This window comes from Amblyomma maculatum, chromosome 1, assembly GCF_055883805.1.
Source record: "Amblyomma maculatum isolate TAMU_Amacu chromosome 1, ASM5588380v1, whole genome shotgun sequence".
Classification (NCBI taxonomy): domain Eukaryota; kingdom Metazoa; phylum Arthropoda; class Arachnida; order Ixodida; family Ixodidae; genus Amblyomma; species Amblyomma maculatum.
The window spans coordinates 139,942,556-139,958,464 of NC_139344.1; the positions used below are offsets into that span (position 1 = coordinate 139,942,556).

Genomic DNA, 15,909 nt, shown 5'->3' on the forward strand with positions numbered 1-15,909 from the left:
TCCCGGTGCTGAAATCTCACCAGTAGTTTATGAATAAACCATTACTACAGTACTTTTTGGTGACTTCGAATTAAACAAAGCTCATTTGTTAACCGAGTTTAATTAGCGTGGCTTAATACTTGTCGAAGTAACTTTGGACGCGCACGCCTGGTGGTGTCCAATGACACAAGCGAAAAAAGTTGATAACCGCAAGACCCAGCAGCGCGCTGTACTGCAGTGCAGATCTCATGGAGCGTTGCAAGGCATGTCAAACGGCTAGCTTGCATGAGCATGCGCCTAATAAAGTACACAACACCGCTAGCTTGGGATTTTTCAGCTATCAGTGAGCACACACTGTCGTATCTAGCAGAAGACGCTCTGTATCTTCTCAGTTTTGTTTTACCGCTGACAATTGAAGATCTGAAGCGTCAAAAGAGCCCCCGGGGAAGGATCTTCAATGAACAGCTCTGCAGGCAGCCGTCTGTTCAAAGATATAAATATATTGTCACGTGGCGGCAAGCGATAAAAACAGGAGAACAGAGGACAGAGAGAAGATGTTCAATGACAGTGAGATGACATTTAATGAAATGTTAGCGGGCCTAACTAGAGCGCTCCTGCCAGCGCCACTGCCGGCTTCTTCTTCCTTGCTCGTCCGTAACATGACCCGGGGCCACCGAGCAATCGTCCCGATCGTGGACGAGGAACTTTACCGATGTTGATGGTTCCGTGGCATGAGTTGGGCGTGTGATGCTTGAAGAAGAAGAGAAAGAAGGAAGAAGGAGGCTAACCCCTCATCGCCTCGTCCACGGGCAAAATCAAAAAAGCAACAGCTAGGCTCTAAGCCAAACGAAACCATTTTGGGGCAGGCTGTTGCTGCCCGGATTACATAACCGTAGGAACGCTAAAAGTTCTTCAGTGGAACTCTAGATCTCTTCTTTCAGCTACTACAGATTTAGTTTATCTTTCTTTAAAACAGAATCCGGTCATAATTGTTTTGCAAGAAACTTGGCTTACAACTGAAAAACATTTTCATTTACAAAATTATCGATCATTTCGACAAGATCGGCAGTCAAGAGGTGGTGGATTACTAATTCTAGTTTCTTCAAAATTTTGTCATAGGGCTAAGATTTGTTTTCAATATTCTACTTTAGATTTTGAATTATTGGCTTTAGATTTTGATATTCCAGGGTTCAGTCAGTTTACATTCAGTTCAGTTTAGTCGTTCAGTCGTGTCCGACTCTTCGTGACCCCATGGACCATGTCACGCCACGCTTTCCGGTCTCTCACTATCTTCCTAACATCACATAACTTCATCTGCAGTGCCTCGAGGATGCCATCTAACCATCACGTTCGCTGCCTACCCCTTCTCCGGCGACCCTTAACCTTTCCCAACATCAAATCTTTCTCCAGCGACTCCTCTCTTCTCATCAGATGACCAAAGTAGCTGAGCTTTAACTTTAGAATTTGACCCTCCAATGAGCAGTCAGGGTTTATGGTCGACAATATCGACTGATTTGATCTTCTGGCAGTCCAAGGAACTCTCAAGAGTCTTCACCAGCCCCGCAATTCAAACGCGTCAATTCTTCGGCGGTCAGCCTTTTTCACAGTCCAACTCTCGCATCCATACATCATAACTGGAAAGACCATAGCACGAGTTATACAGATCTTGGTTGGCAGACTAATGTCTCTGCTCTTTACTAGGCGGTCAAGGCTAACCATTGCTCTCTTTCCCAAAAGCAGGCGTCTCCTAATTTCATGGCTGCAGTCTCCTTCCGAGGTAATCTTGGAGCCCAAGCAGAGAAACTCTGTCACAGCTTCTTTGTCCATTGATGCTCCAGGACTTGATAGGGCAAGACGCCATGATCTTTGTCTTTTTAATGTTCAGTTTAAGCCCAAATATCCCACTCTCTTCTTGTACGCGCATCAGAAGTCTCTTGAGTTCCACTTCACTTTCTGCCATTAAAGTGGTATCATCCGCATATCTAAGCTTGTTGATACGTTTTCCAGCAATCTTCACTCCAGCTCATGACTCGTCCAGACCGGCCTGCCTCATGATGCACACTGCATATAGGTTAAATAGGCAGGGCGACAGTATGCAGCCTTGCCTCACTCCTTTCTCAATCGGAAACCAATCAGTAAGACCATGCCCAGTTCTGACTGTGGCCTCTTGTCCTTCATACAGGTTCCTGAGGAGACAGATGAGGTGAATTGGAACTCCCATCTATTGGAGAGCTTGCCACAGTCTGCTGTGATCTACGCAGTCAAACGCTTTCGCATAATCAATAAAGCAGAAGTAGATGGGTTTCTGGAACTCTCTTGCTTTTTCCATGATCCAGCGAAGGTTGGCAATTTGGTCTCTAGTTCCTCTCCCCTTGCGAAACCCAGCTTGCACGTCCGGAAGCTTCCGATCCACATACTGCTGCAGCCTACCTTGGAGGATTTTCAACATCACCTTGCTAGCATGCGAAATAAGCGCGATCGTGCGGTAGTTGGAACAATCTTTGGCACTGCCTTTCTTTGGAATGGGGATGTAAACTGACCTCCTCCAATCCTGTGGCCACTGCAGGGTTGTCCAAATCTTCTGACATAATGTATGCAGAATGTTAACAGCGTCATGGTTGAGGTTTTGAAGCAACTCAGCTGGAGTGCCATCAATTCCGCTAGCTTTGTTCTTAGCAAGGCTGGCTAAGGCCCATTCAACTTCACTCTTCAGGATGCCCGGCTCGAGATCAGTAATCACAACCGTGTTATGTTGGGTTTGTACATTCGATTCCTTCTTGTACAGTTCTTCTGTGTATTCCTGCCACCTCTTCTTTCTCTGAGGCTTCAGTGAGGTCCTTGCCTCGTTTGTCCTTTATCACGCCCAGCTTAGCACAGAAGCTTCCTTTGATATCTTTGATTGTTTTATACAGAGCTCTTGTGTTCCTTAATTGGTTGTTGTCCGCAACTGCTTGGCACTGTATGTTCAGGAAGGCATTCTTATCTCTCCTTGCTATTTTCTGAAAATCCGCATTGAGAACCTTGTATCTTTCTGTTTCCCCCATGACTTTTTTCGTCCTCTTTTCCTCAGCTTGCAAAGCCTCTTCAGATAACCAGTTTGCTTTCTTGCATTTCTTTTGCTTTGGAACTACCTTAGTAGCAACTTCTTGTATTATATCACGAACATCAGTCCAAATCTCTTCGGGCTCTCTGTCTTCTAGATCTAATTCTTGAAATCGATTCCTCCCTTCCACAGCATATTCTAATGGAATTTGATCCAGATCATACCTGAAAGGCCTTCTAGTTTTCTGCGTTTTCCTCAATCGAAGCTTAATTTTGGCAACAAGAAGCTGATGATCGGTGCCACAATCGGCCCCAGGCCTTGTTTTTACTGCTTGTATAGCGCTTCTCCATCTCTGCCGGCAAAGAATATAATCGATCTGATTCCTGTACAGACCGTCCGGTGAAGTCCATGTGTACAGGCGCCTCTTGTGCTGTTGAAAATGAGTATTCGCTATGGTCAGGTTGTTTTCTTGACAAAACTCTATTAGCCTCTGCTCAGCTTCATTTGACTCGCCAAGACCGAACTTGCCTATAATTCCGGATATTTCTTCTCTTCCGACCTTAGCATTCCAGTCTCCTATGAGAAAAACGACGTCTGATGATGGTGTGCGGTCTAAAAGGCATTGTAGGTCCGCATAAAATCTCTCAACGTCAGCTTCTTCAGCAGTAGTGGTTGGTGCATAGACTTGGATAACTGTTATGTTGAAAGGGTGACCTTGGATCCGAAGTGAAATCATTCGGTCGTTTTTGGGGTTGTACCCTAGCACTGCTTTGCCCATTCTTCTGTTTACTATTAGAGCGACCCCATTCCTTCTCTTGGATTCGTGCCCACAATAAAAGACATATTGGTCGCCGGAGTTAAATTCTCCCATTCCGGTCCACTTGAGCTCGCTGATACCCAAGATATCAATGTTCCATCTGTCCATCTCTCGCTTGACGACATCCAGTTTACCTTGCGTCATAGATCTTACATTCCATGTTGCTATGTGATATATCTCCTTGCAACATCGGACTTTCCGGTCGCTTCCCGACACATCCACAACTGAGCGTCCTTTTGGCTTTAGCCCAGCCGCTTCATTCGTCCTGGAGCTACTAGGAATCGCCCTTTGTTCATCCCCAGTAACATGTGGGACGCCTTCCAACCTGGGGGGCTCATCTTCCGGCGCCATATCATTAATGGTATTGTGACTGGCCATAGGGTTTTCATGGCAGGAAATACTGGAGTGGGTTGCCATTACCTTCTCCAGTGAATCACATTTTGTCAGAACTCTCTGCCGTGACCTGTCTATCTTGGGTGGCCCTACACAGCAGAGCTCACGACTTCATCGAGTTTCGCAAGCCCCTCCGCCACGACAAGGCAGTGATCTATGAAGGGGCTCCTGGCCCTGATGGAGCAACGTCAAAAATGTTAAAGATCCTTTTTGAGGTGTCTCCAAATTCCTTGTTAGAGTTGGTAAATTACTCAATTATTCATTCTTGGATACCTGGTGACTGGACACTAGCGAATGTTTTATTTCCCTCATGGTGTTCTGGACACCAGATCTCTAGACCACTTACTAGTTAATTGTAAAAATTCGGTTATTTTGGCTGGAGATTTTAATTCGCACCCTGTTTCGTGGGGTTACAAGACGGATCCCTGCGGGAAGCGTCTGTGGGATTGGCTTTCAAATAATAACCTTAATTGCATGAATTCTGCTTTACCTACTTTTGTACGTGCTAACAGTCAATCTGTGATAGATTTACCTTCTTCCAGCACTAGTGTTTCTGTACTGAATTGGTCGACAGTTGATGGTGGCACCCCTAACGACCATATACCTATTGTTTTTGAGGTAAACTGCCGCTTAACTCCGCCGAGCTCTCAGTTGAGATCATATGTTAATTATAACCAGTTTCAGTCATTTTTGAGTTCGTCTCTTGAGTCAGTGGTTAAGGCTACGGAAGAGTTAAAATCGCAAAGATTATGCCAGGCTATTGCATCCTGTCGTAAGAAGTGTGAATGCTTAGTGCGTGCATCAAAAGGCAATACATCAACAAAATGGTGGAATGCAGATTGTTCGCGTGATTATAGAAGAAGAAAGGCATGCATGGAAGAGGCTCCTTCACAACCAGTGCCAAATCTTTTTTCAGCTACATTTAAACGCACAGTCGCACAAGAGAAAAATAATTACGATACTGAGCATTTCAATTACCTTTCACAATCTAATAACCGACGTGCACGTTTTGGGTATTTAATTCACGGAAAAAGATTCCTGTCCCACAAAATTTACCCTCATGTGTTTCGACTCCTAAAGAAGCTCTCAAAACCGTAGAAAACATTGCTAAAGGTTTAGAAAAGCGTTTTTGTCAACACTTCCCAAATCCCCTATATTTATAGGCCCAGTAGATATGGTTACGGATGTCCCTAAAATTGCATTTTCTGAGCTTTCTTCGATTGTAATGACATTGCCAGCTGCTGCTCCTGGCCCTGATGGAGCAACGTCAAAAATGTTAAAGATCCTGTTTGAGGTGTCTCCAAATTCATTGTTAGAGTTAGTAAATTACTCAATTATTCATTCTTGGATACCTGGTGACTGGACACTAGCCAAAGTGATTCCTTTGCTGAAGCATAATGGTGGTGGCTATACTTTGTACAATATCAGGCCAATATCTTTAACATCAAACTTGGTAAAATTAATTGAAAGGGTCGTACTCCAACGGGTTACACAGTTTGTGGAACAAGAACATATTCTTAGTCCCTGTCAAATCGGATTTCGCGCAAAATGTTCAATATGGAATGCGCATACTGACCTTGAGAGTCGAACTCTTCTTGCACGGCGCAAGAAAATGCATGCTGCACTGGTGACTCTCGATATAGAGAAGGCTTATGATAGTGTAGAGCCCCGAATTTTATTGCAAAGATTACAAACTCTACGTTTTCCACAATATTTATTTGAGTGGATATCTACATTCCTACAAAACAGACAATTTTACTGTTCATTGAACGGTGTGCATTCTGGCAGATATCAACACACCAGCGGTGTTCCTCAAGGGGCAGTTCTCTCGCCCGTGCTCTTTAACATTTTAATGAGTTCTATTCCCATTCATCAAGACGTTCGCACGTATGTCTATGCGGATGACATCGCGTTCTTTACGGCTGCTCCTGACATTCAATCCCTCAATAGGCGCCTGCAATCGTACCTAAGCTTTCTTCAGAATTGGTTATGTCACTTAAGATTTGCATTAAACGTAAAAAAGTGCGCTTTCTTTGTTTTCCAAATTAAGCATCCGGTAAATCTTTCTCTGAGGTTAAGAAGTTCGCAGGGGTCAAGTGGATGCAGCTAGCACAGAACCGGGTAATTGGAGAAAAATTTGGAGGACGCTTTAGCTTCGCCTTCAAGAGTGGAACGCGATAGCGTTATTGCACCTCGTCGAGAAAACATATTAAACGCAAGGGTATTGGGGCATCCCCGCACCGGTACCCGCGCGGCCCGAAGGGGAGAAGCGGGTGAGCGAAGATAGTGATCTAAAGAAAGGAAAGCCGCTTGATTCTACAACCCGTGAGGGTGCACGACGAAACGTCAGGGGCGAGTGGCGCGCCACGTGTCGGGGCAGCGCCGCACATTGCGAGGAGGGGTTCTTCTGTGTTTGCCGCAAGATGGCTCTGCATGTGCGCAGAGCGCAGAAGAAATGTAGCGGAAACGTACTTCGCTACTCGTGTAACTGCGACTTCTGTAAGTAACATGCTCATAATTACCGATATACACCGCAGTATAACGTTCTACGGCAAGTTTCTAAGGCAACACCGCATTTACTAGAAGCGCTTTTGTACCGCTTTCAAGCACCGAACTCGTGGCTGAATGGTAGCGTCTCCGTCTCACACTCCGGAGGCCCTGGTTCGGTTCCCACCCAGCCCATCCTGGAAGTTGCTTTTTATTTATGAAGTGCATGTTTATTTATGAAGTGCATGCCGGGATTTATCGCTCACGGCCAACGCCGCCGACGGCACCGGCTTTTCTGCGACACGAGCTCCTTAACGCTACCGCGTTAATATGGGAAAGGCCTTCGCCTGCAGTGTGTATAGTCAGGCTGCTGCAGCTGCAGCTTACAAAATTCGTCTGCTTGTTCTTGTAGAGCTGGAAGCGCTTAGATCATGCCTTCGGCTCCCCAAATTTGTGGATAACAATGTATTATACCTTGAAGCCAGAATACCGCCGTTCTTAGCTAGATTGCAATTCTTGACTGTCCAGACATATCTAAAAATATATGAATCACAATTTCATCGCTCCCTATCAATATTTTGTAGCGAGCCAGACTCGTTTTTTGGAGTCAGATGGCCTCGGTTTCATACCCCGCAGGTAATACTAGTGCAAAATATGTTACAACCTTTGCACGTAGTCCTTTCTAACATCCTTCCAACAAAAGTAAGTGGATCTTCGGCACAAATTGTCTATGATGACATTTCCCCAAATAATGCAAAACACTTATCACCTCGAATTTTAAATGGATTGTTAGAAAATCATTTACAAAGTCTTCACGTTAGCATAATGGGAGCAATTCTGATGCTTCTCAATTTCATGAAAAAGCCGGCGTTGGAATATACTGTCCGCTTTTAGACTGGGCTTTTTCAGTCCGTCTCCCGGATTTTACCCCAATTTTCCAGGCAGAGTTGGCGGTGGTGCTTGCTTTGCATAAACTAGACCCTCCATACTCAACAGTAGCTGTAATTACAGACTCTTATTCCTAGTGCTTGTCGCTTTCTTCGAATATGGATTCGCCAATATTAAACACCTTTCTTTCATTGTTCCCCTCACATTTGAGCCTTATACATATAGTGTGGGTGCCAGGCCACAGTAATGTGACAGCCAATGAGGTAGCTGATAGACTAGCTAAAGAATCTATCCTGCCGGCAACAGCGTACATAACCGCAGCACGATTTCGCAGGCTTCTTTTTTAAGCACGCAATCTGGATCTATTTTATCATCGGATGACTACCTGCATCTCAAGTATTCCTGTAGTAGGAAATCATGTCATTCAAGGCAGACTGAGGTCTCTCAACCAGGCTGCGCTATCGTATTCTATATGCACAGATCTGGTTTGGCGTTTTCTCCCGTCTGCGCATTCTGCGGGGCACCGGAAACAACAGACCATTTGTTATTTTGCCGCCGTTTTACTAGGATGAGAAAACGGTATTTGGAAAAGCCGTTACAACAGCTGGGTCTTAATTTGAGCAGCCAGATTTTATTATCGTTCGGTGCCACCATGCTTGGGTACAGCCACAGGTCTGTTGTTAACGCCATTCAAAATTTCTTAATAGAAACAAAAGGTCCGCCTTGCTAATATGCTTTGAATTTTTAATCTCTACATTTAAATCTCAGTATTCTCCTACTGCGTGCGTTAGTAATTACCTCTTCTTATTTTGGTTTTTAATACTTAAATTTCCTTCTTTATATTTCCTATCATTAATTTCTACTTTTTGTTTGGCGATGTAATTATGCATCTCAAAATCTAATATCTCTGCACCCCAATTCTTGGCCTATCCCCCTGTGTGGGTATGTGACATCAAATTAGAGGAGAACAACAACAACAACGATGATTCCGGATGAACCTTGGTCCAGGACACTCTCAGGCCACACGTTGCCACGACTCGATGGCGGAGGCCAAGGCACGCACCGCATATATATAGGCAGGGGAGGATGCCTACAAGTGTAGCGGTGTTTTGGGGTCTTTGGTCGGTACATTTGGTCTGTGGGGTCACATATGGTCGTTAATTCGGGCCTCTCCTTGTGTCTTGTGGTCATGTGCGGCGTCTCAGGTCGGTCTCTCCTTGGTCGTGTCTTGTGATCGGGGCGGGGGGACGGGGCGGAGGAACGGCAAGGTCTTGCTGGGTCCGGCAGGCTCGGGAACAGCGATGCGATGCCTCCTAACCTTCAGCTGACGGCGCAAGACGTCGCAGGGCGCCGAAGCTCTGGATCAGGATGAGGGGGTGAGGTTGAAGAACCCCGCACCTCCAACCAAATGTTCATCATCATCATCATCATCATCATCATCACCATCAGCAGCAGCAGCAGCAGCAGCAGCAGCAGCAGCAGCAGCAGCAGCAGCAGCAGCAGCCTGACTATACCCACTGCAGGACGAAGGCCTCTCCCATATTTCTCCCCTTAACCCGGTTATGTGCTAGCTGCATCCACTTGACCCCTGCGAACTTCTTAACCTCATCCGCCCACCTAACTTTCTGCCGCCCCCTGCTACGCTTTCCTTCCCTTGGAATCCAGTTTGATACCCTAAGCGACCATCGGTTATCCTCTCTTCGCACTACATGTCCTGCCCATGCCCATTTCTTCTTCTTAATTTCCACTACAATCTCGGTAACTTGAGTTATTTCTCTGACCCACTCTGCACGCAATTCCTATCTCTTAATGTTACCCCTACCATTTTTCGTTTCATAGCCCTCTGCGTTGTCCTCAACTTAAGTAGAACTCTCTTGGTTAGCCTCCACGTTTCAGCCCCATAGGTGAGTACAGGTAAGATGCAACTGTTGTATACTTTCCTCTTGAGCGATACCGGTAAGCTGCTAGTCATAATCTGCGAGTGCTTGCCAAATGCGCTCCATCCCAATCTCATTCTTCTTGTTATTTCCTTTTCATGGTCCTGATCTGCGGTTACTACCTGTCCTAAGGAGATATATTCGCCTACTACTTCCAGTACTTCGCTACCTAATGTAAACTGCTGTTCCTTCCCGAGGCTGTTGAACATTACCTTAGTCTAAGTAGTCAAGGGTTCGACGAAAGTTCGTCTGGTCAGGCATGGTAGTTGAGTAAAAAGAGTTTCAGTCACTGACCAAGTCAATATGAAAAAAGAATACGTTTCGGAACCCCTACGGGTTCCTTGATCACAATGAGGCGGACAAGGCGAGGGAATTACCTTAGTCTTCTGCATATTGATTTTCAAGCCTACCTTTCTACTTTTTCTGTCTAGATCATCAATCATTATTTGCAGCTCATCCCCCGAGTTGCTTAGCAAGGCAATGTCATCAGCAAATCGCAGATTACTGAGTCATTCTCCATCAACTCTTATCCCTAACTGCTCCCATTCCAAGTTTCTGAATACTTCCTCTAAGCAAGTTGTGAATAGTACTAGGGAGATAGCGTCTCCTTGCCTAGCACCTTTCTTTATGGGAATTTTGTTGCTTTTTTTATGCAGAACTATGGTTGCTGTGCAGCCACTATATATATCTTCCAGCACTTTCACGTACGGCTCGTCTACCCCCTGATTTCGCAATGCCTGCATCACCGCCGATGTTTCAACTGAGTCAAAGGCTTTTTTGTAATCAATGAATGCTATGTATAAGGGCTGGTTATATTCCGAGCATTTTTCTATCACCTGATTGATGGTATGGATATGATCGATAGTAGAGTACCGTTTCCGAAAACCTGCTTGATCCTTTGCTTGATTGCAGTCTAAGGTTGTCCTAATTCTATTAGCGATTACCTTAGTAAATACCTTATACGTAACAGACAGTAGGCTGATTGGTCTGTAATTTTTAAGGTCCTTAGAGTCCCCTTTCTTATGAATGAGGTTAATGTTTGCATTCTTCCATGATTCCGGTACCGTCGATGACACCAGGCACTGCGTATACAAGGTGGCCAGTTTTTCTAACACGATATCCCCCCCGTCCTTGAGCATTATTTAGAATCAATTAATTAGCTAATTAGGTTTTATTATTCTCAATTACCGAATATTCACTTTAGAAAATAAATTGAATATGCAAAGTTAGAGAGAACCTTCTGAGGCTTGCATTATCTGCGATAAGGAAAACCTTGTGTGCAACTTTTTCCCCATTTCTGAAAAAACCCGCTAAATATAAAAGAAATCACGTGACTGCCGCCTTCGCGCGTCAAGACTGCTCTGCTCTCAACTGTGGTTTGAGCAAACGAAATCAGCGGCGGCCGTGACTCGACGGCCCGGTTGCAACGGCAGGCCGATATATGTGGCGATGGTGTCCTCGCCTGCGTAGTCAGCCAAGCTGGCCAAGCCACGAAACGTAGATATATTTTATTGCTTTGTTTACAGCTGACAGACGAAGCTTCTCTCATTTCTATCCTTGAAACACCGTGCCTTGAAGCTTAGTCGTCTTTAGCGTGACCAAAGCATGGCACGCTCGCTGCAATTTTCATCCGTCACGCGCTCTAACTGGCTGACGCGGGTGAAGAAACCATCGCCAGCTTATTGGCCATGCTACTGCAAGTGGCCATCGACTGATGGCCGTTGCTAATTTCATACGCTCCAACCACAGTTTGAGCATCACGATCGTGGCGCGCGAATGCGCTAGCGTCGTGATGTTCTTTTTTATTATTATTATTATTTCGCGCGCTTTGTTTTGAGCAAAGAGAAAAGATGCATGCATGTACCATGTCGCAAATGATGAAACAGGGGTTCTTGACGTTGCTTTCCAACTTTGCAAATCACATTTCTTGCCTGAAGTCAATATTTAATAATTTAAATAAATTTAATATTAAATAAAATAAATGAGAAAGTAAAAATAATCTGTGGTGCACAAAACGGCTACCAGAATTACGCAAATTGGTTTCCCTCACTTGCCTTAATTTTATGTTTAGCCCTTGGCTCAAGGGAACTGGGACACCCGGCATACGCGAGGTTACTCCGTATACTCAAGACATTGGTAAGCGAAAGACATGGCTCATCACACCAGGCAGGTAACCCAGACAACCATCGATAGTATTCCCTGACGTTCTCTCCATTTTTAGCTTTGCGAACTATCGAAATTTTGGTAGCTGTCAGAGCATTATTTTGTGTTAGCAGTACAGTATAAGATTTGGCAGCAAAAGGTTCCGTGCCTTAGACCGATGATCGCAGCAACAACGGAACATAGCTGCAACAATTTTACTGAATAAGTAAAGTTCGGGAGCCTACTGCGGTTCCTTACGGAAAGTAATTTACACGAGTTTCTATATATGCCTTAAGCCAAGCTTACGCAAAAAAAAAAAAAAAGTACGGTTCGATAAGGCAACGTTCATGGTTCCGGCGTGATTTGTTCTGGGTTGCACAAACGCTGTAAGTAAACGTCAACAAAACAAAGTACGTTATATCTAAACCAACCCTCTACCCTTATCCCTAACTGCTCCCATTCCAAGTCTCTGAATACTTCCTGGCAAGCTGTGAATAGTACTGGGGAGATTGTGTCTTCCAGTATTATTGTGACTCCAGTCTTAGTTTTACGTTAATCGTCAGTGTATCATGAGATATCAGTGGCGCGGCGATCGATGTCTTTCTCGAAATGCTCGAAACGACCTATCGAAACATGGAAACTCTAGAAAAAAAGATATTGCCTTTGTTTTGTCACAGGTGCGCAGCGACTTCGTAGTAAAAATGTGCTTACTTGAACCATATTTTTCATATGCGCATCATTTCTCGCCTCCCAGTTTTCGGACTTCCGACTATTTCCAAAGCGATACTGGGACCAGTGCGGCCTCAGCGCACATACAGCACTTCTCCCAGTTCATCGCGAATACCAGCGACACCGTCAAAAGGTTAATTCGAGCACGTAGTATGCAAATTCAGCAACATAGCATGCAGGTTTTGTCCACCGAGCCAGAAACACATTCTCTGCACCTGAGACGCGCGACGAAAGAGGCGGGAAGGGAGACCAGGGATCAAGTGAACAGTTCGTCTTCCCGTTCCTCCTCTTTTTCGAACCAGGACTAAACATCAATCCTCCAAATTGCACACGGCACGCTTCTCGCCGCAGTTGCTCTTCTCGCAGAGAAATTAACAGCCCTCTTTGAGGTCCAATGTGGACGTTACTCCCCACTTCAGCCGGTTTTTTCTTAGAGTGTATATCAGTTCAGTTCAGTCGTTCAGTCGTGTCCGACTCTTCGTGACCCTATTGACCATGTCACGCCACGCTTTCCGGTCTCTCACTATCTTCCTAACATCACATAACTTCATCTGCAGTGCCTCGAGGATGCCATCTAACCATCGCGTTCGCTGCCTACCTCTTCTCCGGCGACCCTCAACCTTTCCCAACATCAAATCTTTCTCCAGCGACTCCTCTCTTCTCATCAGATGACCAAAGTTAGAGTGTATATAGTAGACATATATGTTTTATAGCATTCGATGCAAAGTTCTTGCATACACCAAGTGTCCTTGCTAAATGTAACCAAGGTTTAAAAATAAAACTCTCCTATCACAATGAAACTGCTTGAGGCCGTTTGGGAGCTGCATGGCCTAGTCTAGGTGTCGTATATCTTTTTTTTTTTCCAAGCTCCATTGATTAATAAGCAAGAATTCGCTACATCTTCTTAATTTCTGGCTTCAAAACAAATTGTCAGTACAGAAGTTGCACATCGTCTTGATGAACAGATGACTGGAGTATTTGCATCAAGCTACTGTTGACGTGAACTTGATTTTTTTTTTACCTGCCTAAAATGATAACTGGCATGATAAAAACACCTTCCGCGTGACAGCCGGGTCACTTCAGCATCAGGCCTTGATCCGTCTCAGGAAGTAACAGCCGTTTTCTGGAGCTCGTTTCTCGCTGGGGCTTTGCGTGTGCAGTGGGCGAAAGAAATGCGCCCGCACTTTGCGACTTTGTAATTGACAGTTTCTTCCTCAAGTTAAAATTGCACATAGGCTAATTAGTCTACTTATTATACGCTTTTATGAGCGAAAATACTACAGACTAGGCCAGGCGACTCTCAACAGTTTGTTTCACTGGGCTAGGACACGCTGGCCTTCTTTTTTTTTTTTTTTTACTTCTTGGTTGCGTTTAGTATATGCGGGCATGAATGTCCAAGTGGTCAGTAAGTAATCATACAGTACTCAACTTAGATCTATAAAATTTCTGTTTATCGAATTTAACCTTTTTTTTTTCAGAGGTTTTACATACTGGGAATTAATATTTGTCACCACATTTAGTCACAACCCTGCCGTTGAGGTGCAGTAAAAAAAAAAAAAAAAAAAAAAAGAAAAAAAAAAAAAAAAAAACGCCGTGATGGAGGCGAAAACAAGGCGTCCATGTGCTGCGCAATGTCAGTGTACGCTGAAGAACCCCAAGTGGTCGAAAATTCCGGAGCCCTCCACTACGGCGTCTTTCATAGCCTGAGTCGCTTTGAGACGTAGAACCCCACAAACCAAAACCAACAATTAGACAAACGTTGTTTTCGCAGCAAATTTATTGGAGGACTCATTTCTACATCCGCGAAGGTATACAGGCAGCATTACGTGTTTTCTTCTTCTTTTTATTAGGATTACAGTCATCAACTCCAAAAGTGAGTTTGATGAGTTTTCATAATTAACGCGATCAGCACTTTATACGGAAGCCTTTTACGTCGATCGTTCACTCTTTCGCACCGACTATAGGCATAGAATCTAGGAAGCAGTCAATGAACAAGTACTCTGTTTGCCTATACTCTTGCGAATTTCTTCTTGACGCCGCTGCATGGCTTCTCTATCCCTCGGACGACGCGTGAAGCCTATTTAAAGATCACCAAATCGAATAAACCTAGTGCACCGATTTGGCCACTCCATTAAGTAAACCCATCACTTTTTCCACCAATATCTGACAGGCGTAGAAGAGTGATTCGTGTCATCGCTCTGCTTAAAAACATAACAATAATAATTGGTTCGCTGGAAAGAAAAGACGCAGTATTTGTCACACTTGTCCCGTGGACACCTGAACCGCGCCGTAAGGGAAGGGAGGAAGGGCAGTGAAAGTGGATAGAGAGAAAGAGAAGCCGTATTGGAGGGCAATTTCGACCACCTGGGGATCTTTAACGCGCGCTGACATCGCACAGCACACGGACGCCTCTTCGTTTCGCCTCCATCGAAACGCAACCGCCGGCGGTTGGGATCAAACCCGGGAACTCCGACACAGTAGTCGGCCGTCTTACCACTGCACAACCGCGGCTGGGCTGAAAACATATCCAAAGCTCGAATTCTTGCGCGTCTATGGAAATATAGCTTTTCCAACAATTTCCTGACCATCGTCCATGCTTATTTTATCTCGATTTCGGCGGCACACACCAACTTCATGAGAATATACTCAGCCGCTTGCCGTAACGAATCCTATAATTTCCACGAGGAAAGAACTTCGATTCCTCCATCGAAATCGCTCTTTTCCATTCGTTCCCTACCCGCACCAAGTGTTCATTTTCCTGTATCATCCTGAAAGCTGGCTTTTTTTTTCTCGTGTACACTGATATCGAGCTGCAGGCTCCAGTTATTTAGCTCAACTAACGGCACATGACTTTGCGCAGTAAGTGGGACCAATTAGATGTTTATACCAAAGAAAACCCGCCATAGATGTCGATAACAGTAATTCGAGTGTTTTTTCGACTCGCGCGAACAATCTTCTATTTATCGACATCTTGCCTTGCTGATCAGGCCCCTCCAGGTGTGCATCTAATTCAAAGCCTCCTCTGAATAGGCTCCGTACTGTGAAATTTGCGAGCGACGCCTGCGCCACCTACCGCAGCTCCAACGAAACTCCAAGGCGGCGCTGCGGCTCCAGCGCATGCTTTCAGACGCAGTTCAAAGACGGCAAGCAGTAGTGGTTGTGGTAGTTTCGGCAAAAAATGCTAGCAGAACAAAAGGAAATTGTGAATATTGATGTGCCATGGATTTTCATGGATTGCATTAGGCGCGAAGGGTAGTTGGGCATTGAATTCTTGATTCTCATGCAGGCCGTACGAGAGACGGCACTGCCTTCAGGAGGTCTTTCCCATCAAAGTACGGATGAATGTTGGCTGAACGAAAATATGCAGGCGCATTAGCAGAATTAAAGCTGCAGATGGAGCACAATTTGTAGGACCTTTAAATGGAAAGTACAAAACTTATCTTTCTACCTCCGATTACCTTATAGATTACATGAGAAAAATTATTTCCTTAGCC

At 44.9% G+C, this 15,909-nt stretch overlaps 1 long non-coding RNA gene across 1 annotated transcript in view; it reads right to left on the reverse strand.

The window, feature by feature from the left end:
* Nucleotides 1-5,906: 5,906 nt before the first annotated feature.
* LOC146204164 (uncharacterized) overlaps nt 5,907-15,909 on the reverse strand; it is an 89,664-nt gene continuing 79,661 nt past the window's right edge. The window contains exon 3 of the long non-coding RNA XR_014702695.1: nt 5,907-8,965. This is a non-coding gene — a long non-coding RNA (uncharacterized LOC146204164). The remainder of the gene's footprint in view (nt 8,966-15,909) is intronic.